Raw genomic sequence first — 26,467 nt, forward strand, 5'->3', positions numbered from 1 at the left:
TCGTGAACTACTCTGGGGTTGCGGCGCTCATCTCGTTTTACTGGCCACGGGAGCCGAAGTTTGTCCGCAGTCAGTTTTTCTGGGTCATGTGGCCAGCATGACTAAGCCGCTTTCTGGCAAAAGCAGAGCAGTGCATGGAAATGCCGTTTACCTTCCCGCCGGAGCGGTACCTATTTATCTACTTGCACTTTGACATGCTTTCAAACTGCTAGGTGGGCAGGAGCAGAGACCGAGCAATGGGAGCTCACCCCGTCATGGGGATTTGAACCGCCAACCTTCCGATCGGCAAGCCCTAGGCTCAGTGGTTTAGACCACAGCGCCACCCACGTCCCAGGAAGGAGGTTAGCGCCTTGTTAATGAATGGCTGGTTAACCTGGGGCAAAACCTTGAGATCCTGGGAAGATATAGGTGGGATATAAATGTAATAAATAAAATAAATAAAACCCAGTTCAGAATATGATATGATGTAGGCAGGGCAAGGTTCAACCCGTACCAGCTGTTCTCCTATGAGCTTGGACAAACCCAGGAAAAACAGCTGGTGCAGACACACATTTAGGATATGGCTGTAACATATTCCTTGCAAAGATACAAATGTCTTAGCAGCTACTCCCATGTGTCTACCGGCTAGGGAATTATTGCAAAAGAGCAGATTCATCAGGGACGCAGCCCTTTCTGTTCTCTATCCATTTGACTTCTACTAGAGAAGGGGGCTGGAGGAAATACATCAGGTTAATTAAACTAGAGAGAGCATAATTTCCAGTGAAACTAGCATGTCCAGAGAACAAAGTAAGGTCAGGGTTCTTGCACGTGCCTATAAGAGGCAACTGCCTGTCTGAACCTAAGAACAGTTTTTGCAAGAGTTCAGAAAAGTGATCCTATTATATTCTAAGCTATCTGTGAAATTTCAGCTTCTCCAGCTTCCCAGAAGTTGCTTGCTTACTGTATCGCCCCCTTTTCGCATGGCATTTGAGTCTTCCATCGTTTAACCCAGCATGCAACCCCCTTCCACAAAATAGGGCTTTTAGCACAATTATAAAATGAGCCAGAACCAAACTAAATACCAAAGTATTACAAAATACCTTTGTCAGCTTTTCCACAGGCTTCCCTAACTAATAGCTGAGCCTGGAATAAAACAGTTCTTTTAAAAGCAAGTGTTGCAATTCATACCAGTTGCATTCAAAAAGTGTGAGCCTGTTTTCCTTAAAGTTAAAAGCAAAACTTCCCATTCTTTTTACACTTCCCATTTATTTTTTTCATTTGTAACTTTTTATACTGCTCCTGATACAATGAAAACCTCTAAGTGTTTACATAAAAGCAACAAAAATATGACAACCATTCTTGAAAACGAGAGGAAAACAAAATGTAACTGTACGTGCGAAAAGAAAACAGAATGGTGTACAAAGCAAACCGAAATGAAAAGTAAAAATCAGGGTCCAGGAAAGTTTGGGTAAACAAGTATAGTTTTAGTGGTCTTTATTGTATCCAGCTCACAGATTACATGAAGAGCACCCTAGCACCCATAAGCATTTTAGCAGCTGCATTTTACACTCGCTTCAACTTCAAAATAATGTACAAATGTAGTCCTACATACAGCACAGACCTGCTTTTTAAAACAAAGCCACAATATCCATTAAGTAACATGGCACAGGGTACGATTCAACACAGCAGACATCGGTGTCCATGAGAAATGGGGCTTCTCCTTCCTCTTCTCCTCTTGCATGCCCCAAAATCTGATCCAGAGATGAGATTTGCACAGCACCCAGTCTGTATGCCCCCTGCCCCCGCATCATCACATTCCTGTTTGTCACATCTATGCCGCCATCCCAGTATGCACATTCTTCAACATCGTTGGACTGGTCATGTGCGGATGCCTGATTATCGACTTCCAAAGCAACTACTCTATTCTGAACTTAAAAATGGAAAGCGTAATGCTGGTGGGCAACCAAAGAGGTTTAAAGACTCTTTCAAGGCAAATCTAAAAAAAATGCAGTATAAACACTGACAACCTGTGAACGCTCCAACTGGAGAACAGCCTTTACCAAAGATGTCAAGGACTTTGAAGACGCTCGAACTCAGGATGAAAGGGAGAAACATGCTAAGAGGAAGGCACGCTTGGCAAACCCTCACCATGATCAACTCTCGTCCGGAAACCTATGTCCCCACTGTGGAAGGACATGTGGATCCAGAACTGGCCTCCACAGTCACTTACAGACCCACTGCTAAAACTGTGTTTATGGAAGACAATCTTACTCAGCCATGAGTGATCACCAAAGAAGAAGATGCACATAGTTCTTTCTGCTTCTCAGTGTGCTGACCACAGGAGGAGGGAGGTTTAGATTTACACCACTGCTCATCAATGAAATCCTCTAGGTGGCTTACAAAACAAAAGGATCATACACAGCAGCAACAACAACAACAACCACAACAACAAAAGAATCTTGTTTTAAAAAATATTCCCTAATGGAGATAATATAGACAGGCTATACGATCCTCATCTGGTGCTCGCTGTCGGGGGGGGGGGAGTCTTGCCCTCTTCAGTCTCCTTTGCCCTGTGTAAGCAGCTGCTATGGCTGTGCTACCTCTTTTCTCATTTCAGAAGGCAGATGGGCTAATCCATAAAGAGCCAATGTATATTCATACACCAGCTTCCTTCTACAGTGGATGGAATCAGACAATAGACTCCATTACCAACCCCCAAAAGGCTCTGAATCTGAGCATATGTATGTTCAAAGGCACACATCACTTTTGTGGCTCTGAGCCCATCTTTGTCATTGCATAACTTTTGGCTTGGGGCTGGGATAGGGGGCATTTAAAGGACAACTGGAGAGGGCAGGGCTCAAAAGGTTTGAAGGTTTACCAAAGGTGGCAATGGTAGTGCGGCAGTCTATTTATTTTTTTAATCACAGCTTTCTGCCTCAGAATGCCCAAACTTGAGATAGCACCAGAGGTAGGAGGGGGAGGGGATCCCTCATGTGTGATGTTTTGAGCTCTTGAAATTAGTGGTGATGATGGGTGAATCTCAATTTAGAATTGGGCTGAGGAAATTGAGCTATTTCCACACCCTGCCAGGATGGAAACACCACTAAAACAGCTATTGCAGCACTGAGAAAGGTAATTAGTGTGGAGAGAACTTTTTACACAGCTCAGCTTACAACTCATGCTCAAGAGCAATAACCGGAGTATGGCAACTGGTTTGGAACACAGATCTATGCTATTTCTGTGCCAAACCCCTATTCCAAACTGAGTAATTACAGGTTTGGGCAACACCACGAATTTGCCTTTTCAACTCATGAGCAGAAGTTAGATGTACACTGGCAAAAAGAAAAGGAACACAGTAACCTTCAAACAGGGCCATCTTCTGAAAAATACCGCTGTAATGATACACTGGCTTTCCAGTTTTTAAGGGGATTTTGACATGGGAGTGACATTAAACTTTGACCCCACAGGCATGCTGAGATTGCACAGTCCCATAAGGACTTACCATGCACTCTTTCCAAATGTTTGAATAAAATCTGAGCGTATTTATTTGTCTGTCTGCACACATAGTCAATGTAATTAAACTGATAGAAAACTGTAAGTTAGCTATAGACTTACTGGATAACTTTGAGCTATACGCTTTCAAGCTCTGGTGCTTAACTGGCTTAGAAGCAGATTCCATTAAATGTCAGTATGACTGAATTTCCAGTAAATGTGTTCAAATCTGGGGTACGTGCAAAATAAATCCCATATGTCAAGGGAGATATTACAGGGTTGTTGTGATCATGAATGATTTAGGGATTAAAAAAACACTTTCAAAATATGGATTATTTATTGTTTTAGTGCTCTGAATGATAAATCAGTCAACTGTCCCTATTTCCTCTGCCAAATTCCATTTCTAGAATCATGTTGTTATCAGATAAGCAGATAAATTTCAGCGAGAAGACAGCAAAACTCTCCGTTCCCACTGAACACCCCCACCAAAAAACACAACCCAGAAGAGGGTCAAAACAGTCCCGTCACAAATTTCTATGAAAGGTCCTTTATGGGTTTGTTGTTGTTTTTTTTACTTGAATTGCCTCATCCTTCAAAATAAATTCAAATATTTGATAGTAGAAAATTCCAATTGAAGCTTTGATGACTAAAAAACTAAGAAACTTTGATGAAAGGAAAGCCAAACAATGGGAGCAGATAATATATTCTAGCATTCAGAAATACAGGAGAAAGGAACTTCCGGGGTGCAGGGAACATTTTTTGAGTAGTTCAGAGCTTTAGCTTTTGGGGGCCAATAAAACGTCCTGATCATTTGCCTTGAGTTTCTGGATGGATAAATCACTTCAAAGATTTACAAACAGTAGGATTGCCATATTTCAAAAAGTAAAAACTAGTTGTTGTTGTTGTTGTTGTTGTTTTACAAAAAAACGCGAGTTTTGGATAGACTTGCCTAAGATCCAGGACAAAGCGCCCCCTTTTGGAAATCCCCCCCAGACACTTTGGTTTGTTATAGTTCTGTTCTGTAAAGAAGATACTAGCAGCCTTTCCCAGCCTGGTGCCCTCCAGATGATTTGGACCACAACTCCCATCAGCCCCAGCTGGCTAATTTAATAGTGCACAGCCTCCATTTACAGGAGGGTCCCACCCACTTCAACATACCCTCCAACATTTCTCTGATGAAAATAGGGACGTCCCATTCCATAATGATAATTTTACTATTTATACCCCACACATCTTACTTGGTTTCCCCAACCACTCTGGGCAGGCTCCAACATATATAAAAACATATTTAAACATTTTTTAAAAAACCACCTTCCCTATACAGGAAGCTTGGGGAGCAGATAACTCCATACCCTCCAACATTTCTCCAATGAAAATAGGAACATCATAAAGAAAAGTGGGACATTCTGGGATCAAATCAGAAATAGGGGCACTTGGAGGGTCTGCGTTAAAACTTTTGGGACACACTGCTTTAATGTCAGAGGAGCAGCTATATGAAAGGGATTGCAGTCCTGTAAAGAACTGGCAACCTGGCTTGCCAATTCTGTATCCGCAAAAGCTACATTTTACTTGTCAAATCTTCAGAAACAAATGCTTAATTCAAGGGTAGAAAGGCTTGCTTAGTTGGCCCGTGTGTATTGTGTGTGTTTCACCTTTGTTCACCATCTGTCCCAGCTAAAACTGATGGCTGCCATCTGAGGAGGACTTCCTGATGTTCAGCTCTCTGTTAGATGATCCTGTGTTCTCCCCCACCCTCTTTTGCTAGGGGGGAGGAATACCACACAGGACAAAAGACAGCGGGCAGCCTTTGTGTGGTGCACAGGTCCATATCCCCAAGGATCCTTTGTATTTGCACCCTTACTAGCAGCCTTTTGTGTTCCTAGCCCCCAGATGGTTTTCAGCAGCCACACAGCCCTTGTATATTCAAATTCAGTAATAGGTGATACAGTGTTTTCCAGGCTTTAAAACTAAATGGGCACTTTCAAGTTTTAAAAAGCAAGTGGGCACATTGGCCAAAACATCCATATTTGTGCAAAACTCAGTAAAGCAACTAATTTAAACTAAAGACTCAAGGAGATTATTAAGCATAATTGAAAGCCTTTTGTTGATCTCTCTCTCACACACACACACACAAAACTTGTAATGATGTAATAATCTGTGGTTCAGGAAATACAATTCAGTAGGATAGGAAGTGAAATAAAATAACTCTGTAGGCCTTATTTGCTATTCCAGAAATATTGTATTTTGATTGTTTGTTTTACTGGCAGTACATTTGCAGGAATCAATCTTCAAGGCTATTTATGTAAATGTATTCCCTGATATTTTAAATCAGCCATCATGGTCGCTCAAAGTCTTTGTGTATCATTTGGTTTAGGCGAGCAAAAACAGTGCCAGAGAAGATTGATTTGCTAATCATAAAACTTTGTTCTCTTAATTTTTGACTCTGTCCCAGTATACATCATGATAATTATGGGGGGGGGGGAATAAAACCATATTAATCAAACTCAGATATAGCAGCACTTTTGTTTGCATGATATTTTGGCAGGAAGATAATTAAATAAATAAACCAAGGTCAGTGGACGGGCTTGTGGGAAGCTGAGTAATTTTGGATCTGGGCCACACTGAACAAAGCCCTCAGGGGGATTATTTGCAGTCTTGCAATATGTGTGTGCGCACGCACAGACACACACAATATATATATGGCAAAATACTAACTGAATGTTTTAAGATGCAGCAGCTGAAATATGTAACCTGACTCCAGTAATATGCCTCTGCTACAATGAAAACGTCCATGGAACTAAAGCTGGTTCTTACTCTTGAATCCCTAAATGGCTTAAGACACAGAATACTTAGGGTCTGTCTCTTTCCATATTATCCTGCCCCCTTCCAAAGAACCTTGTTTGAGTGGGACAAGAAGGAGGCCCTGTCATGGCTACACCTTGATTGTGGAACATCTTGCCCCATGAAGTACCGTACAATTGGACCACTCTATCATTTTCAGTCTGTTATATAAGACTGTTCAGGTTTGTGAGGTATTAGGGGAGGGTTACTACCTCTGGTAGGGACACGGGTGGTGCTGTAGTCTAAACCACTGAGCCTCTTGGGCTTGCCGATCAGAAGGTTGACGGTTCAAATCCCCAAGACGGGGTGAGGTCCCGTTGCTCTGCCCCAGGTCCTGCCAACCTAGCAGTTTGAAAGCACATCAGTGCAAGTAGATAAATAGGTACCGCTCCGGCGGGAAAGTAAACAGCATTTCCGCGCGCTCTGGCTTCTGTCATGGTGTCCCATTACACCAGAAGCGGTTTAGTCGTGCAGACCACATGAACCAGAAAGCTGTCTGTGGACAAACGCCAGCTCCCTCGGCCTGAAAGTGATATGAGCTTCAACCCCATAGTCGCCTATGACTGGTCCTTTACCTTTACCTTACTACCTCTGGTGAGGGACACATCATGTCCATCTGGGGTAGTTTGCCCACCTTTGGTCCCCGCCCAATACTCAACTCTCACTGGTGGTTCCTAGAACAGTGTTTCCCAACCTTTTTTGGGCAAAGGCACACTTCTTTCATGAAAAAAATCTCGAGGCACACCACCATTAGAAAATGTTAAAAAAATTAACTCTGTGCCTATATTGACTATATAAAAAGTACAGTGGTGCCTCGCAAGACGAAATTAATTCGTTCCGCAAGTCTCTTCGTCTTGCGAGTTTTTCGTCTTGCAATGCACGGTTTCCCATAGGAATGCATTGAAAATCAATTAATGCGTTCCTAGGGAAACCGCCTTCAGACCAGGTCCGGGGACAGTCTGTCCCCCGACCTCTTCTGAAGGCTGGGGGGGACGGGGACAAGGGCTTTTCTTCCCACTGCCAGCCTTCAGAAGGCTGTTCTGAAGGCTGGCGGTGGGAAGAAAAGCCCTTCTTCCCACCTCCCGCCCCGCAAGCTCCGGGGACAGGAGGGCTTTGCTGCCGACCGCCAGCATTTTAAAAGCCCCTGCTGTCCCGGGGCGATTTTAAAATGCTGGCGGGCGGGAGCGAAGTCTCCGCTGCCCCGAGGAGATTTTAAAATGCTGGGGGTCGGCAGCGAACGCTTCGCTCCCGCCCGCCAGCATTTTAAGATCGCCCGGGGCAGCGGAGAAGTCTCCGCTGTCCCGGGAAGGCAGGCGGGGGAGCAAAGACTTTTGCCCCCGCCTGCCTTCAGAAGAGGTCCAGGACCTCGTTCCGATGCCCGGCGGCAGGGTGCGAGGTTCCCGCCCCACCGCCCGGCATCGGGGCATCGTTCCGATGCCGGGCGGCGGGGGGAGAGGTTCCCGCCCCACCGCCCGGCATCGGGGCATCGTTCCGATGCCGGGCGGCGGGGGGAGAGGTTCCCGCCCCACCGCCCGGCATCGGGGCATCGTTCCGATGCCGGGCGGCGGGGGGAGAGGTTCCCGCCCCACCGCCCGGCATCGGGGCATCGTTCCGATGCCTGGCGGCGGGGGGAGAGGTTCCCGCCCCCCCGCCCCGCTTCGGAGCAGCGTTCCGAAGCGGGGCGGCTGGGGCAGGTGTTCCCGCCCCCCCCCGCCCCGCTTCGGAGCAGCGTTCCGAAGCGGGGCGGCTGGGGCAGGTGTTCCCGCCCCGCTTCGGAGCACCGGGAGAAGCGATCTCCCCGCAGCCCCTTGCTTCAAAAGAGGTCCGGGGGCAGCGGGGAAGAAGTGTTGCGCTTCCCGCTGCCCCCGGACCTCTTTTGAAGCAAGGGGCTGCGGGGAGATCGCTTCTCCCCGCAAAGCCTTGCTTCAAAAGAGGTCCGGGGGCAGCGCTTCCCGCTGTCCCCGGACCTCTTTTGAAGCAAGGGGTGGTGGGGAGAAGCGATCTCGGGCGCCGCGGCCTGCAGGCGCACTGCTCGCTCCTCTTTCCCCGCAGGCGCCTTCTCTCGCTCTTCCCACGGCACACCAGGCAAGGTCTCACGGCACACCAGTGTGCCGTGGAAGACCGGTTGGGAAACACTGTCCTAGAAGCTCTCAGCCTGTGAGAGGAGACTCTTTTTTGCTCAGGTATTTCAATGTGTTGGATCTTCCTTCGCAGGGTTCCATTCTTATTTTCTGGCTTTTTCTGATTTTATTGAGTTCACAGCCTTTATGGAGGCTGCTTCTAAGATTTCATATTGCTTTCTTTTTTTACTGTGCTTTCTTGTATTTGTTATTTTAAACTGTACGCTGTCTTGGGAGTTTTGTACTAAACAGCAGCCGATAATCTTCTCAAGCAAATAAATAATTAAAACAAAGCGATGCATAAGCTGTTCTGAGCTCCTTGCAGGAAGCGTAAGAAATATGAGTAAGCAAGGGAGAATGCAGTCGTTTTTTTTTAACTTGCTCCTAGTTAGGTGCTATACAGAGCTGTGAGTGGCTGGGGGGATATAATGATGAATTGTTGCAGGCATTTGTGTTTCTGTTTATGTAGCACAGGAGACGGTGCTTAATGAAGGAAATAAAATTTTAGTGAAGTGATGTGAACTGTGGCTTATTCAATACGCTAATTAAAGAGTTCACTTTTACATGACCCAGCATAGTGGAAAAATGTCTACTGAATCTGGAAGCTTGGGTGGAAGTGTTTTAATATGAGTTCTGCTATCCAAATGCACATGGCTGATTAGCTCCCCATTTTTCTGGATCAGGTATCATGAGTAAAATTGACACCCAGCCAATTTTCTTGGGAGTGACACTGATTCAGATCTTAGGAAATGGGTCTTGCAAATCCTGACTAACTTAAACCAGAGTACCTTAGTCTGCTTTTACCACTATATGGTTGCAGAGTGGTACTAAGTCTCCTGGTCAGTGACATTCTCCATGTAGGACTGAGAAAATGTGGGATTTGAAGGAACTATTTTATCTTGGTACTTCTGAATACAGTGGTACCTCGGGTTACATAGGCTTCAGGTTACATACGCTTCAGGTTACAGACTCTGCTAACCCAGAAATAGTGCTTCAGGTTAAGAACTTTGCTTCAGGATGAAAACAGAAATCATGCGGTGGCGGTGCGGCAGCAGCAGGAGGCCCCATTAGCTAAAGTGGTGCTTCAGGTTAAGAACAGTTTCAGGTTAAGTACGGACCTCCGGAACGAATTAAGTACTTAACCCAAAGTACTGTACCACTGTGAATAACTCAGTTCCTTCTGCGGTACAATTCTTAAAGATTCAAGCATCTTTTGGGCAAGGATTTTCACGATCCTACTGGCCATGGAAGAAAACAACAGATATTTATAAGGACACAACCACTGCCATTTCTCCACAGATTCCGTCAGTGTGAGGGAATCATAGAACCATAGAGTTGGAAGGCTCATCTAGTCCAACCCCCTGCAATGCAGGAATCTCAACTAAAGCATCTACGACAGATGGCCACCCAACCTCTGCTTAAAACCAGCCAGGCTGCCCCTCTGTACTCTCTTCTCTTCACTGCAATCCTGTTGTTTGTGTGTGTTCATGTCCTTGGTTAGGAATGGCAAAGCATTGCTCATGCTGGCTGAAGGTAATGGAATTTGGGAATCCAACAACATCTGGAGGGCCACATGCTTTCCATCTCTGCTACAGGTGCCTTCACAGGCCTCTCAGTTTACCGTGGTGTTGTGCATAGGCTCATTCTGGACTACATGTCAAGGTTTTGCAGAGTATATTCCATCACTTTTTGGACTCTTGAGCCACTCTTTTGAATAGTTGTTTTTTTTTTTTTGTAAAGAAAAAAAGACAGGATATATGGATCCATTCAATACTGATTCAATCTACTTTTCTGGGAGTTCTTCATTTGCCTGAACTCAGTGATATTATACTTCCAGTGTCTTGGAAGAAAGGGAGACCATCTTTTCTGCTAAGCTGTGTACAGAATGGATGAAACAGGAGTTGCAAAAATGTTTTCCCCACTTTACACGGAGAAATAGTTTTATATTAGCATCCTTGATCCACGGAGAAATCAATTTATGTTAGCTGAACCCGACATAACCTTAAGGACTGCAACTTTGATGAGAGTGAGGCATGAGCAAAGCGTAAAAGGAATTGTGAAGGCATTTCTTTTACTTTGGAATGTTTTCTGTAAACAGTCAGGAAAACAAATATTTGGTTTGTGTTTGCTTCATTGCTGAGGCTCAAAAGAGTTTATTTTGTGCCAAGGCTTGCAGGCCTGTTGATATCATAGTCTAATTTTTCACGCAATGACAAGCACTGTTTATAAGGCAACTGGGTTTTTTAAAAATAATAATCACAAATCATTTCTCGAAAGATTACACATTATGAACTTGGCTACAGACCTGAAAGCAAGACAGCTCTTCCTAGAAAACGAGAATGAATCTGGCTGACATTAATTAAGTTATCATGGCCTGTACTGCTTTTATGATACCTATATTTGCAATGTATTCAGAGAAGCAATGAACCATAAAAGCAAGAGATTACCTACCATTCTTTTCTCAGTTTCTTCAAAAGACTAAGACAAAAATCTGAAGCTGCCTTCACTTAGGCCATATTCATGCCCTACGATTAAAGCACATGACTCCCCCCAAGGGATCCTGGGAATTGTAGTTTAAGGGTGCTAGGAATTGTAGCTCTGTGTAGGGTAAATCACGTTTCCCAGGATCCCTGTGATATATGGGAGAAATATGGTTTCAGGAACACAAATGGAGAACTGGCTTTTCCTAAAGGGTGTGCACACACTCATGCTCATGTACCCACAATGTTTTTAGGTTCTCTTGTGAATGTATTTTGCATGAATGTCCATATTGGTATGCATTTCCTATCAGAATTCTGTGAGCAGAGCTATGAGTGTCAGTTTCCCTGAGGCAATACCTCTTGAGGCTTGACAAAGTAGTGTTGATAACCCATATTGTTCTGGATATCCATCTCAATGGGAGCTAAGATGACCCAAACTGTGATAAGTGGAGATGATTCATACTTATTCTGATGGCGAGGATACCTCACCAAAGGTCTGTGCAAAAAATAAAGGAAGCAGCAGTAGACTACATCAAAATAAGAAAAGGATAAAGTTGTGCTTTTTGGAGCTCTGAAGGAGCTGGCTGTTCCCTTAGAGAAGACCTGATGTGGGTGCAATGAACTTTTGTGGACTACATTTCCCTTCATCAGGTGTATGAAGTGTTATCCTGACTATGTAACTATATATATATACAGTGGATGGAGGGAGTTATGAACAATGAGATCAGAGGGAAATGCAACGCAGTAAGGTAATTTACATTATTAACAGCAGCCATTCCTGAAACAGTTGTTGTTGACAATAACAGATACATTGGCATTTGTAAACTAATTTATAGATGTATTGTGATCAAAACCAAGCCACAAGTGATAGCACTGGGCATTTGGATGAACTGTAATTCTGTGACTTCATGGTGCAATCATGGTGCATTTCAGAATCAATAAAAAGCTTGCTGGAATGAAAAAGCCTTTAGGGACCATTTAAAAGCCACCAGGGGGGCAAGTTAAATTCTTGGGCAGGAACTCCACAAGTACAGAGCCATCACTGAAAAGTCCCTATTTCTAGTCTTTACCTACTTGACAAACTTTAGTGGTCTGCCCAAGAACAGAGCCTCTGAGGACAATCTTGGGCAGTGGCAGTGCAGTGTCAATGATGCTTCTTTTGCCTACTTGTCCTGCCAGTGATTTTTTTTTTCTTTTGAACATATACTCTCACAAAAATCCCTTAGCAACACACACAGAGAAAGACACACACACTTCTTTCTTCCCTTTATACACATATACCACATCTCTTTCAAAATGGGTCGCTTTGGCAGTGTTTCTGTGTGAGGAAGGTCAGGTTCTGAAGAAGTTGAAAACGGATAATGCTACTGAGAGGATCGCTGATCCTCTTTTAAGGAGACTTATCTAAGTTGTCAGAGGAAGTGTTTGGATTTTATATACGCTGTCATAGCAGCTTTCCACTTTAAGTGAAGCATATACCATCTTCAGTAATGAAATAATGGTTGTAGCACAGACAGTTGCTATTTTTAACATGCTGGGGATAAACCTTGACAAAAGTATGTGCTCTTTTCGGCAGATGATAATATGCTGGTTGGGGGCCTGCACGAAAGCTTTCTATTTACCACATTATGTTATAACGTAGAAGTTAAACAGTGTTTCATTAGGGCTCATTTTTTAAAGGAAAAAAAATCGTTGTAACTTTTACTAGCAGTTCACTTATTTTTGAGAGTCCCATGGACTGCAAGAAGATCAAACCTATCCATTCTTAAGGAAATCAGCCCTGAGTGCTCACTGGAAGGACAGATCGTGAAGCTGAGGCTCCAATACTTTGGCCACCTCATGAGAAGACTCCCTGGAAAAGACCCAGATGTTGGGAAAGATGGAGGCACAAAGAGAAGGGGATGACAGAGGACGAGATGGTTGGACAGTGTTCTCGAAGCTACTAACATGGGTTTGACCAAACTGCGGGAGGCAGTGGAGGACAGAGGTGCCTGGCGTGCTTTGGTCCATGGGGTCACAAAGAGTCGGACATGATTAAATGACTAAAGAACAACAACATTTATTTTTCATTGGTACATCAATACAGCATAAGAAGAGCCCTGTTGGGTCAGGCCAATGGCCCATTTTGTCCAGCATCCTGTTCTCACATAGCCAACGAAGCAGATTCCTATGGGAAGCTAAAAAGCAAGACTTGAACCCAATAGCGTTCTCCCCAATTGCAAGTAGTCCCAGCACCTGGTATTCAGAAACAAAATGCAATCATATCTTGGATCCTGGATGCCTTGGTGCTTGGATGTTTTGGCTCCCGAATGCCGCAAACCTGGAAGTGATTGTTCTGGTTTGCGAACGTTCTTTGGAACCCGAACATCCAACGGGGCTTCTGTGGCTTCCGATTGGCTGCAGCAGGTTCCTGCAGCCAATTGGAAGCCACACTTTAGTTTCCGAACATTTTGGAAGTCGAACGGACTTCTGGAACCGATTCCATTCGACTTCCAAGGTATGACTGTATAGGTTTCAGATGTACTAGTCTGGAACACTGAAGGGAATGTATACTTTTCTCTCTATCAATAAATAAGTACAATACTGACTTTTAAAAGTAGGTTTTCATTAAAAGATTTTCCATAAGTAACAAAAGCTCATTCAGTGTCTCTTGTTTTCAAGTCGTAGAATCCTTCATACAGGTCAACTGCAGTCAGGTTGAGACATTTTTGTTATAGGCAATGTAGGGTTGAGGAGGAAAGAGAAATGGGGAATGGGGGAGTCGAGGGAGACACTAAACTTTCATTCTTTACATAGTACATGAGTGGAGCTTTTTTTCCCCAGCATCACATGGATAGGCATCTTGTTTTTGTTGGTGCAAGAGATCAGAGGGTCCAAGTCGTAGTTGGTTGCAGCATGTTTTGATTGTGTGTGAGCAGGGGGTGGGATGTTGCTGGGTTAAGTTAGCCATATTGATTCATAGAATCACAGAATCATAGAATTGGAAGGGACCCCAAGGGTCACCTAGTCCACCTAGTCCACTGTTTCTTTGGGTTGCCAGCTGTTTTTGGACTCCAACACCCATCATTCCTAGCCACTGGTCTTGCTAGTTAGGGATGATGGGAGTTGTAGTCCAAAAACAGCTGGAGACTCTAGGTTGGGGAACACCAACGCATTGCAATGCAGGAAATCTTACAGTACTTATTTCAATATATAACACGTTACACACAAGGAAAGCTGCTCTAGCCAAATTCCAGTGGTCGCAATGAAGTCATTCAGACACTATATATTATATTGGCCATGTAGTCAATTGTGTCAGGGTTATAATCCAGAGGCACATGATGCAGCAATCTTGTTTAGGCTAATCAGGTTCTGGTCTGTGCCTCGGTGGGAGAATGCCTGGGAAATCTATGAACATTGCACTGAGTTCAATAAAAGAAAGGTGGGATAAAGGTAGTGTGAATAAATAACTCATTTGTCTTGATTGCATGGGGTTAGGCTTCCATTTCTGTAACCAGACTTCTTCCACCTCTGTGCCCTCCTGTGCACCTTCAGCATTTGGACACCCTCTGGAACATATTTGCATCGGAAGAGGAGAGGAAGGGGAAACCCTATTGTGTAAGGAGAACACCTCTTGCACAGCACTGGAAACAACACATGGTATTTTAAGTTTAACAGTATGCTGAAATATATGTTGATCTGAAATGGAGATGGCTGAAGTAAATGAAAACTGAACTTTAGCAGAGTACCTATTGATTTATGGAAGCCTATGAGAGCATTGAGCATGACAATATTGCAAGGGTATGAGTCTTCTTTTCGATTAGCTGCTCCACACAATTGCTATAGTAGAAACACACTTGCCTAGAAAATGTATATTATGACATAGCTAATACATACAAATAGTAAATAAATTAAGAAATAGCACTGCTATTTCAAACCAAACTGCCTTAAAGATAGATTGGATTTAAGAGACTCTTTAAAGAACAGCACAACTTTTAGAAGATATCTGAAGGCAGCCTTGTATTGGCTAGTTTTTAATGCTTGAAGTTTTATTGTTTTTATATTTTCCAGGAAGCAGCCCAAAGTGGTTGGGAAAACCCAGTCAGATGGGCAGGGTATAAATTATAAAATATTACTATTAATAATAATAATCCAAATGGCTTTGAAGCAGGAGGAATAATCCACCCTATAATTAAAAATCAAAATCCTTTTCAAAATCCTTTATTTCATGCACGTTTAAATCACACTTGAACTCCTCCCAACTGAACACAGGATCTGTTAAATCTGCCCTTTTGTGTCAACAAAACAGGTCCACCCTGGAAAAAGGTGGTGGTGAAAGACAAATGAAAATAAAATCACATTTTTTAGGGGGAGGGAATACTATAACACTGCTGATAAATTGTAATATTTATTTGCAAGGGAACCACTCTCATGAAAAGAGGTGTTTTGAACCCCTGAAACTTAAAAACTGAAAGGATGGACCCAATTTAAATGAACGCAAATTAAGAAAGAACAGCTGTTCCACTTGTTGAGCTCCCATTATGTCCAGCAAGAGTGAAAAATAGCATCTATGCTTTTTCATAAAGCACAGACAAAAAAAGGAGTACTCTCGGTCAGCTCAAGCCAGAGCGGTAAATGTCAAAAGGGTGCGTAGTACCCAGCTTGGTTCTTTTGGCACAGGAGGCAGAAAATCCCACACGCAGCTCTTCCCCGCCCTGGCAGTAAAAATACAACGGTAATACATGCATCTGCTCTCCCTCTTCACCTCACCTCAGTGTCCCCTAAAGCCAGGGAATAAATAACTCTGCAAAACACCCCATTCAGAAGACAAAACAAAACTGGATGTTCTAAAACAAAAAAAAACCTTGAATGGCTAGTGACACAATAGACAAGCCACACCCTTGTAAGAACTCTCCCATGCGCCTAAAATTGCAAAAACCACCCCACCCCCCACCTTTCCAGAGGTTGACTCGCACCGATTATGCACAAGGGGTTAAATAATGCAGCTTCCCCGCCTGGTGTAAAACGCCGGCCAGGGAACTCTGGTGTGGCGCGCAGGCAGGAAACGCAGCCTGTGCCACCGTTGGCGAGGAGATCCGCTGCCCTTCTGCAGCCTGTTGGTGTGGACTCGGGTGTCTGGGGCGCGCGCGCGCGTATGTGTGCGCGCTTGCTTGCTTCTCTGCCTGTAGGCTAAATGGTCGTGGTTTTTTTTTTTTGCAGTTGGGGGGGGGAGGTTAGAAAAAAAGAGAGAGGAGAGAGAGAGAAGGGGCGTCACCATCTGTTCTTAATTCCCTGGCCATTGGATTAGTAGCCTTCGGTGATGAGATCAGCAGGATCAGCTTTCAGGATGGGGCACCGGCCTGGCTTCAGCGGCAGGCTCTTCCCATCTGGGCTGTCTGTGTCATGAAGGAGGGAGGAGGAGAGGGAGGAGGAGGAGGAAGAGGGCAGAGGAGAAAGCGGAGGCACAAAAGCGACGGCAGCCTTTGAAGGAGCAGCCGCGAGGCGGGCGGGCGGGCCGGAGAAGCACCAGGACCGGCTCGCTCCCAGGCCACTCTTCCTTCTGGGGAAGAGTTTCCAGCGGGGAGTTTCCTGTCTGCGCCTCTGTCGTCTCCGGCGGGCGCGTGGAGCGCGGGAAGCGGGGCCTTGGCGCGAGTCGCCTCCAACTTCTCTCCAAAGTCTCCGCAGCCTCCCCTCCTTTTTTTAGGAGGGTGGTGCGCGGAATATTAACCTGCCTGGATCCGTCTGGTGCCTCCGCCACTTTTCAGGGAAATGCTCTCGGGAAGTCCCAAGAAGATCTCGTGCTGTTGTTGTCTGTTGCCTTCCTAGAGGCTTGCGCGCTCTGCTCTGCTCTCCACCAGCATTCCTGGATTTTGTCTCGAACATCCGAAAAGACAAGAGAGAGAGAGGGGAAAGTAATAACCCGGGATCCAGCCAGAGATGCTTTTCTGGTCCCTTGGAGGTAAGTTTTCGGAAGAGGGGCCGCTCCCCGAGGCTGCTTTACGCACAGCCAGACTCCAAAATAGCCACGGCTCTGTTCAGCTCCAGTTAGTTACAAGGGATGATGCTGGAACAAGAAAAGGCTCGTTTTTGAGACTCGGGAGCGAAAGGCTAAGGGAGCAGTTCAGAACTTTTCCAGCCCTTGCTGGCGTATGTGATCATAGCCAACGCTGGCCATGCTCAAGAGTAAACTCATTGAAATCAATGGATTTAAACGTGCCCATTGATTTCAGTGGATCTGCTTTCCCCATTAAAAAAATCTTTGGTCTGTCCAGTCTTGTAGCAGCGAGCTAAGCAAACGGTTTTTTCGGATAAATAAGCGCCTTATTGTCCCTGGCCAAGTGGTTTGTGACAGGCAGTCGCTGAAGGTTTTGTTAGCAACTTCTCAAACGAGCGATTGTGAAAGAGTCCTGAGCGAGATCTGTGCAGTTGTCCTTAGCAAAAGTGAGGCAGGAGTTTTTCTCTCACGAATCAAAGCTAAGCTTGCTCTTTTTTTCTGGCGGGAGCGGGGTGGGGAGGGGAAGGGTGACTTTTTAGATTTGTAGGAACTGGAGGCTTCTGAAAGGCATCAGTTCTGCTCATGCCTTTCCCAGAGATGTTCTGCAGAATTGCTGAAATTCCATTCAGAACGCCCCACATCTCATGCTATATTGTGTGGGGTTTCACTAAAGACCCCTATTGAATTTCTCAGACACCAAATCTCATTCATTCTAGAAAAAGGAAGTGGGTGGTGGTGGTGGTGGTGGGGAATAAGAACAATATTCTGATTTTAGTACCTGTACCTTTAGGATAGCAAGTAATTTTTTTGTGGGGGGCTGTGTGTGAGAGAGAGAAATATCCCACCTGAAAAGTTCTTTGTCCACAGATGAGCAACTGTTTTAATCTCCCATTTGATTGCAAGCTGCAATCCTTAGCGCCAATCAGCCTAGGCTCCCCCCTCCCTCCCTTTAAACAGTGCTTGCCTGCCCTCGGTGACAGAATCCATTCATAACGAGATAACACTGCATTGTGAAATGACTTATCCGGAGAGAAGAGACTGGCTGCTCCCAAAGGACTATTTTTCAGCCTTGCAACTGTTTTCATCTTTGTGTGTGTATGTGTGTGGAGGGGTAATAGATCTTCGTAGCTCAGACAGCCTGTAGCTTGTGATGCAATTTCGTTTATTTACTTTTTGCTAATGGCAGCAGGAAGTTGTGTGAGTATACACTGAGGGGGAGAAGATTGCTGCTGGTCAACGTAATTGTCATGGCTTTCATGAGAAATAGGCTTGTGGGGTTTAAAATGCAAGAATGGAAGCCATTCTTCCATTTGTGCCTGCCAGTGTCTCGTTGTTTGACCTAGGGCAACCTCTCTTTGCTCAGTTTCACCACTTGCACTTAGGGGAAAAATAATACTCCTCCCCTCCTCTCGCAAGAGCACTGAGGCTTAATTTATTAATGCATGTGAGGCACTCTGACTTTCTCAGACACTGCTGAGGAGGGAGCCCAGTGGATGGACTAGGAGCTGTGAAACGAAAAACCACAGCCCTGCATTAACTGTTTATGGGAAACAATGGACTCGGGAGTGGTTGCCTGTGCTCTCCCTGGACAATTGCTCCCGATGAATCTCATTATTTAATAGTTTCTTGCTACTTGGGATAATAATAGGTCTCCTACAGGAATCCTGGTGAGATTGTTTGCATAGCAATGTAAAGTTGAAGATAATTACAGAACATCTCCGTTGCTTGGGGCGCATGCATAATTTCCAGATAAGCAGCAGCCTTAATATCTTACAAGTAAATGGATACCAAATTACATGCAAAAGGGCACAGGTTCTGGATAATTGCAGTGTAGATAATGGGTATTTGGGTGGATGAGGAGGTGAGTAGTTTAGACTTCAGAGGAAAGCCTTAAAATGCAAGTTTTGGTTTACCTTAAAAGAAATATCATCTTGTAGCATAATGCTTGCTGAGTGAAAACTGTATCCTTCTGGCATTCCTTATTAACTCTGCAGACTTCTTGTGGCACGGGGTAGTGTGAGCTTGGTGTAATGGATTTTCCATGTTCCAAGAGCAGGCGACTATTTCTGTCTCCTTTTCTTCCCTAGATACTGTTTTGTCCCACTTTGTGTAGGTCAGTGTCTAACTCCCTTTGAAAGGAAACGTCTTTGTGTCCTGTTTTTGCTGGTGTTCCATCTGCTGGATTTGTCATTCTCTGGAGGAGCAAGAGTTAATTCTCCTGTTCATGGCCTGTCTCCATATTAAAGCACTTTTACCCCACTTACATCCCTGACCTGTAAGGTTGCAATTGACAGCCACAATAGGTTCACCACCTGTCTAAGCTGATCTGGGATTTATCTTTGATGTTCATGGGCAGTGATGTAGGTTTTCCAGAAACTTCTGAATTGGGATTCTTTTCCAACAGGAATGTTTGGAAAATGTTCCCATGCATATTAGGGTCATTTGCACTGGGAATCTTTCAGATTGCACTGGAAAATTTTCTGATATCATAGAGGTTGGGGGAGAGGAATCTATGACCCTAGATGTTGTTGTACTTCAACTCCCATCATCCCTAGCTAGGAGGGCTAATGCTCAGGAATGTTGTAAGTTGTAGTCCAGCAACATCTGGAGGGCTATGCCCTAAAGCAGGCATGGCTAAACTTTGCCCTCCAGCTGTTTTAGAACTATAGCTCCCATCATCCCTAGTTAACAGGACTAGTGGTCAGGGATGATGGGAACTGTAGTCCCAAAACAGCTGGAGGACTGAGTATGGCCATGCCTGCTCTAAAGAGTGATCTAATTTAGCAACTTTATTTTACTTGTCTTTTGTAAACAAACCTAAAAACTTGCAAACTGTTGAGCTTGCCTAATAAGCTGTTTGCAGTCGATAACTATTACTAGTAATTGTTACTGTCCTTTCTCTTTTGGCTTTGAAAAAGTAGGCGTGCTTGCATGTTATATTCAACAAGTGTACAGTCTGTGTACCTGTTTACACAGATAGTTGAACCGAATGTATATTACATGTACATATTCACATGTAATATTCAATGAATGTATAGTCTGTGTACCTGTATCATTCACACAAACACTTGTGTTTAGAGACAACATGTACCTGAGCTCAGTGTTAACATGTGAACACCACAGAGTTGCCACCAGCTAATTTTGCTGTTCTTCTGACATTCCTTATTTGCAATCTTCATCCATGACATGACAGACACTTCACTTTAGCACAACTCCCAAGCTGTACATTTCATTATGAATGATGATGGTAAGATCCCCCAGCTTCCACTCAACTTCTGAGGAGAAAATGCTTTTCATGTGTTTGAAGTGAGGAGGGAGTATAGCTGGTGTTGCATCGGCTTAAGTTGGAATTCTCTGATACTGTGGAACTTGCAAATCCAGGCCTTAGGCCAGCAGAGCATAGAATTAGCAGTGGCTGCTGTTCCTTGGGGATCTATGGCCTCATTTTGTAATCAAGAAGCAAACCTTATTTCATTATGATTATTGGACAGGAACAAGGCCGCAATGTAGTTAATACGGGGGTTGCAAAAATGAAGGATGTCAGTATACAGCAAGCAATTAGATTATCTGAATCAGCCTTTCCCAACCTGGTACTCTGAAGATGCTAGCTGGGGTTGATGGGTGTTGTTGTCAAAAACACCTAGAGGACTCCAGGCTAGAAGTTGAAGATCGCATGGCTTATTGGTATTTAAAGCAGCTGAGATGTTGAGTTTGCACATTCTTCATGCCAGCTTTGGCTCCTGTGAATTTAACTTTAAAGGTGCCCTTTTGGATACATCTTGGCAGCAGGATTTGCCAGCTAGGTCTCTCCCCCACTGCTCCCTCTGCCCTGCAGTCCTGGCTTAACCAGGCCAGACAACCGCTTGTAATCTCTTGTTTCTTGGGCACACATGCTTTTCTCATTGTTTGCTGGCATGGGATTATTCCAGCACAAACCATCTGCTCCAAGGATGTGTGGCCAATACTTTGCTTGTTGTCTGCCACCCTCTTTGTGTCTATGACTTGCATTTTCAATTACTCTTATGTGCCTGCAGAAGTCAATCACCATCTGCTTGCCCGTTCATGAGTCTCTATTTTCCTCAAATCTTGATGTGTGTCCTAACTTCTATGTTTCATTTTCCTCTTTGATGCAACAACTGTGCATTTTCAGCTTTTGCCATACTATTAGTGTAGAGTGGGGGCAGAGTTTAGAGTTCTGCATGTTCCACTTGTTTTTGCTCCCATTTTAGTGTTCTCATTCACCCCCCCTTCATTGAATTTACATTCAATATATTCTGCCCCTTGCCCTCTGATCTTCTATGTTTTATTGTTCTTAGCATCATGCCATGCTAGGTTACCTTTTAAAGAAGCTTCCCCCTTTTCTGCATTACCTGGGAAAAATTCCAACTTAACGCAATGGGATTTACTTCTCAGTAGACATGCATAGGGTTACACTGAGTAGGATCACACTGTCCTTTTCTCCTGAGAAATGGTGTCTGTTTGCTTGAAGAAAGACATTGTACTAATACTTGTTTAAAATGTTTGTTGGTGGAGCTGTTGATGGTAGGGAAGATTGTCTGAAAGGTCACCTTCAGTTACTAGAAGGGTAGTTTACCATAAAGACATTTGATGTTTTTTCAAGAATGTAAGTGTAAGTTAAAAGTCTAGGACAAAATCTCATGGTGGGTACAATCTAGCCAATAATTATCTGGCTGGGCCCAATGAATTGTTAATGCCTTGTGGGAGAAAATTGTGTCAAAGGCTTTGAAAGAGGTGATGCCATGACCCCTTCTGAAGAGGCCCTCCATGGACCTTGAGATATTGGACAGCTTCCACCTTGTAGATTATTTTTCTGGGCAAAGTAATCCAGAGTGTGGTGACCAGGTAACTGCAGGCACATCTGGATAAAGTGAAGTATCTTGACCCATTTCAATCTGGCCTCTGGCCCAATTTCAGCTTTGGTTGCCCTCTCTGATGACCTTTATCAGACAGAAAAAATACTAGCCCTTTGATTCTCCTTGATCTCTTGGCAGCTTTTGATACCATGGGCCATGACACCCTCCTGAAGTAATTCGAAGGATTGGTGGCACAGTGTTATGGTGCTTCAACATAGAGAATTCCTAGCAGAGAGTAGCATTGAAGGACTTGCCCCATAGCTTTTGTGCTTAGGGTCCCACAGGATTCCATTTATAAGAATTTGAAGTGTGAAAGCCAATGATACTCAGCTAGCCATTCCTTCTGACTCAGGAGAATCTGTAGATGTGCTGGATGTAGCCTGGGGTTGTTGACAGGCTAGATGAGGGTCTGTAAACTATGACTTGATCCTGATAAGACAGAGATACACTGTATAAGCAGTTCTTATTTCTGGAGATTGGGGAGACAGCCTCCTCTGGGAAAGAGCAGAATGGGATAGAGACTTTTACCCAGAGGGGTTTGTTTGTTTGTTTGTTATCGGTGTTTTGTGCCAACATTATTTTAGCAACTTCAGAGAAACAGGTTCCTGACTTAGGTACTGGGTTGCTGATAGTAGTAAGTAGTGAAGCCTGCTAGGCAGAGTTTTCCTTTTCTTATCTTAAGTAGATAGCAGAATGATACACAACACATAATTCCTTTTTTTTTTTTAAGTGGAGCAATAAGAGTGGAGAGCAATATGAAGGTTGTTTTCCCCAGTACTGTAAAAGCTGACTTCAGATGACACATTGTGCAAAGAGGATTGTCTGCCAGCTGAACAGACTCTGGAACACTGCTTGGCAGGAAACCAAAGAATGACACTGCATTTACAGCAATCCTCTTTTATAACCAGTTCAAATAGGGGCTTCATTCAGAATGAGGCACTGGACTGAATTCTGCGTACATTGGGCAATCAGGAGGCAAGGGCAATTTAGTGTGTGGCAGGTCACACACTTACTACGATTTCAATTCGGAATACAGAACTTTTTGTTCTTTCTTTACTGTATTTTCCCATTCCATCCCTATCACAGTTGAAAAGACATCTCTTAGTAGATGAGAGGCATAATATAGCCTTCAACTTTGCAGTTCAGTCTGACAGCAATCTCTATGTTGTGGATTTTTACAAAGTCTAAATTGCAGTATGCTTAGACGGGACACCCAGACTTATTTAGTTTTCAATTTGATGCTGTTGTGAATTCATTCAAAGCATTATTTATCACTAAAAACCTGGCAATATCTACTGTCAAGGAGTGGCTAACCTGTATAGGATAGCAGCCGAGTGTCTTGGGTATAAGGTGACAGTGTTTTATGTCACTGCAAGGTATCTGGGTGATGCAGCTGAACTGTGCAAAAGATTGAAATAAATTTAAAAAATGTCCAGTAGCACCTTAGAGGCCAACTAGGTTCTGGGTATAAGCTTTCGTGTGCATGCACACTTCTTCAGATAGGTAGACCAACACAGCTACCTACCTGAATGTGCAAAAAATTGGTAAGATCCCTAGCTTTGTGAACAGAGAATTAGAAAGGACAGTGCTAGTCAGCACTGTATGAACAAAGCCAGCATTGCAACTCCACCTGCAATAGCAGGCATAGTCCCTAGCTAACGGGACCAGTGGTCAGGGATGATGGGAATTGTAGTCTCAAAACATCTGGAGGGCCGAGTTTGCCTATGCCTGTGCAAAAGTAAGGTAAAGGGACCCGGGACCATTAGGTCCAGTCGTGGCCGACTCTGGGGTTGCAGCACTCATCTCGCTTTATTGGTCGAGGGAGCCGGCGTACAGCTTCCGGGTCATGTGGCCAACATGACAAAGCCGCTTCTGGCAAACCAGAGCAGTGCACAGAAACGCCATTTACCTTCCCGCCAGAGCAGTACCTATTTATCTACTTGCACTTTGATGTGCTTTGGAACTGCTAGGTTGGCAGGAGCAGGGACCGAACAACGGGAGCTCACCCTGTCACGCGGATTCGAACCGCCGACCTTCTGATTGGCAAGTCCTAGGCTCTGTGGTTTAATCCACAGTGCCACCCGCTTCCCTCCTGTGCAAAAGAGTGCACTGCAAAACATGATTTTTAACTGAAACCACATCAACACAATAGATACATTCTTTTCGTCTCTTTCACTCTTTTTCAGGAATACCCTCCTCCCCTTAGAAAACTCTAACAAACAGACTATCATGACCCTCAGTGTACACATCTCTCCTTTGTCAAAGCATGGAATATAGTTCTCAAAACACAAGGGATGAGAATACAAATGGGAGGGAAGCACAGAGAGGATTGGAAAACAAACTGAACCAAGTCCAGTACCAGTGGAAAAGGATGGTTCAGAGACTCAGGAGTACTGTGGTGCTTATCTTAAGCCAATTGTAGGAAAGGGCTGCTGGCTAGATCTCTTTACAATCCACTTCAAAGTTGCACTCAGGCTGCTGACTTGGAACTTCCAGACTAGGACCAGTTCAGAGGGTACTCCCACAAGGCTGCAGTTATCTCAGAGCTGATGTGTTGGAAGCTTATGTAGGGGGTGACTGGAGATAATGATTGTAATTAGGTTTATTGGATCATCTATCTGAATCATATGGAATGTGAATGCATACCAGGTCCTGCCAGGTGGTGTGTCTGTGAGATAGACTCCCCATTGTTGGTCTGGTTTATATGATAAGCTCATTATAAATGTTACTCCTTTTGCACAGATTGCTGCTCTGTGGAAACATTTTCCTCCCTTTTTAGTAGTCTACATCAGGGCTGAGTTATGTTTTAAATTGGCCTTAAGAACCTTTGGCACAGAAGTCTGTATTTGTGCCTGTAGTTTCTGCCACCATCAGTGCAATTTTATGTGTGTCTACTTAGGTGTAAGTCCTATTGAGTTTAATGGGAGATACTTTCAGGTAAGTGTGTGTAGGATTTCAGCCTAAGATGATAGTCTTGTACACTCAATCCTATGCATGTCTCAATTTATTTAGTTCACCACAAGAAGACCACCAATGAGTCTTTCCAGGGAACTAACCCTGCAGTGAGATTCCTTAGGCAGAATGTGATACCATTCTTCCCACATCTGTTCACTGAGCTAGATTCTGGGGACCAACCATGTCTTTTACATGTCTTTTACTCCCTCCCTAGAAAGTTGTGGTTGGTTCCCTCTCTTTTAATCTTCATGTGTGTGCTTTTAGGCTTTTCACCAACATTCTAGTGTAGTTTAGTATTGGTATATTATTATTATTATTATTATTGTTGTTGTTGTTGTTGTTGTTGTGTTGGTCATTTTCTCAAGTTGCTTTGAACTTATAAAGAAACATTGGAGTAGATATTTTGCAACAAAACTTTTCAGCAGTTACCTGCCCTGGATGCTAGTACAAAGTGAAAGACCTTTCCCCTGCAGTTAGAGAAGTTGGAGGGACTGGGTCTTTCATGCCCAACAAGAGAGATAGACTTTGTTCCTCTCTTAGCTTTTCCGGAATCCATTGAGAACTTGTGAGACACAGCCACTTTCTCACATCATTGGACTTTAGACCATTAGAAGGAATAAGAACTAACCTCACTGCTTCTGGGGTTTTTCAAAGCCTAACATGAAGTGCAAGACCAACTCAGAACTCCCACGGCATCCTCCATTAGGGATGCAGGATTTGTGGCCTTCCAGATGTTGCTGGACTGAAACGTCCATTATCACTGAACATTTGCTGGGGATGATGTCCAGTGACATTGGAAGAGACACAGGCTACACATCTCTTTTCTGTGTACCAGGAGCCTGGGATAAATTTGCATGGTGTGTGTGAAGTTGGGGTGACCACAAATTATAGATAGCTGCCAAAATTTGGGCCCTGTCTACAGTATACTAGTGTTTTGCAAGTATTTGTCAATAGATAATTATTTACTAATAAATAATTTACTATATGGAAATACAAATCTAGTACTGCTTCACTGACATGTATTTTGAAAACTTAGGCAGTTGTATATGCCCTTCAGAGTTCTCATAATATGCTGAATTTTGCACTCTAGGTCCAACTTAATGGGAAAGGCCTTGACAGTCAAAATCTTTCTAGCAAAAGCGGTGAAGGAGGAAGTCCTATCAGAGAAGTAAAATGTGATAGCTGCAGTGAGCTATCACCAAACAGTTGTGGACGTTCCAGGTCCCTTCTGGTGTACCAAAAATCTCATTTTGTGTAGGCTTCAGGAAAATCTCATGTCCTCCTATAATGTTCCATATACTGAGATGTCCTCCAGTTGTACTGTTCTTTCCAAGAAACATAACATAACTAGAGACAAAATACTCTTGATTATGATAGAAGGGCTAAGTGCTTTATCACAGTTACACTTTTTTATATTTCCTGGAAGTTCTAGTAAGAGTGGAGTTTGTAAATATGGGCATGGTTTAGTTGCTGATAAATTGAACAACTTACATCTGTTTAATTTGTTGTGCTTTCTGTTTGCTTAAATATTTTGTTGTGGCCTGTGGCTAAATCAATTAACTTTCTAATGCTAATAGCTATCCCCTGTGCTTAAACCTTCCACATTTCCACACAGACACTTGCACCTTTTTAATGAAATCAAGCTGCTCTGTATGAAATAGAAAGTTTTATGTGCATCACTTCCAAATGTTCTGTTTTAAATTACAGAGGTTTAAATATGTGGTGGCACTTCATATTACAAGACACGCTTGG

At 43.9% G+C, this 26,467-nt stretch overlaps 1 protein-coding gene across 2 annotated transcripts in view; it reads left to right on the forward strand.

The window, feature by feature from the left end:
* The window catches only part of SPSB4 (splA/ryanodine receptor domain and SOCS box containing 4), a 179,783-nt gene that overhangs the window by 97,443 nt on the left and 55,873 nt on the right, over positions 1-26,467 (forward strand). Inside the window, exon 1 of one of the 2 annotated variants that reach the window (XM_081910580.1) lies at positions 15,965-16,850. The exons of the other annotated variant lie outside the window; for it this stretch is intronic. The gene's annotated coding sequence lies outside the window, so the exon portion shown is untranslated. Of the gene's footprint in view, positions 1-15,964; positions 16,851-26,467 lie in introns of those variants that run through there. 2 annotated transcript variants of the gene reach the window in all.

This window comes from Podarcis melisellensis (genome assembly GCF_964234715.1).
Source record: "Podarcis melisellensis genome assembly, chromosome: 5".
Lineage (NCBI taxonomy): Eukaryota > Metazoa > Chordata > Lepidosauria > Squamata > Lacertidae > Podarcis > Podarcis melisellensis.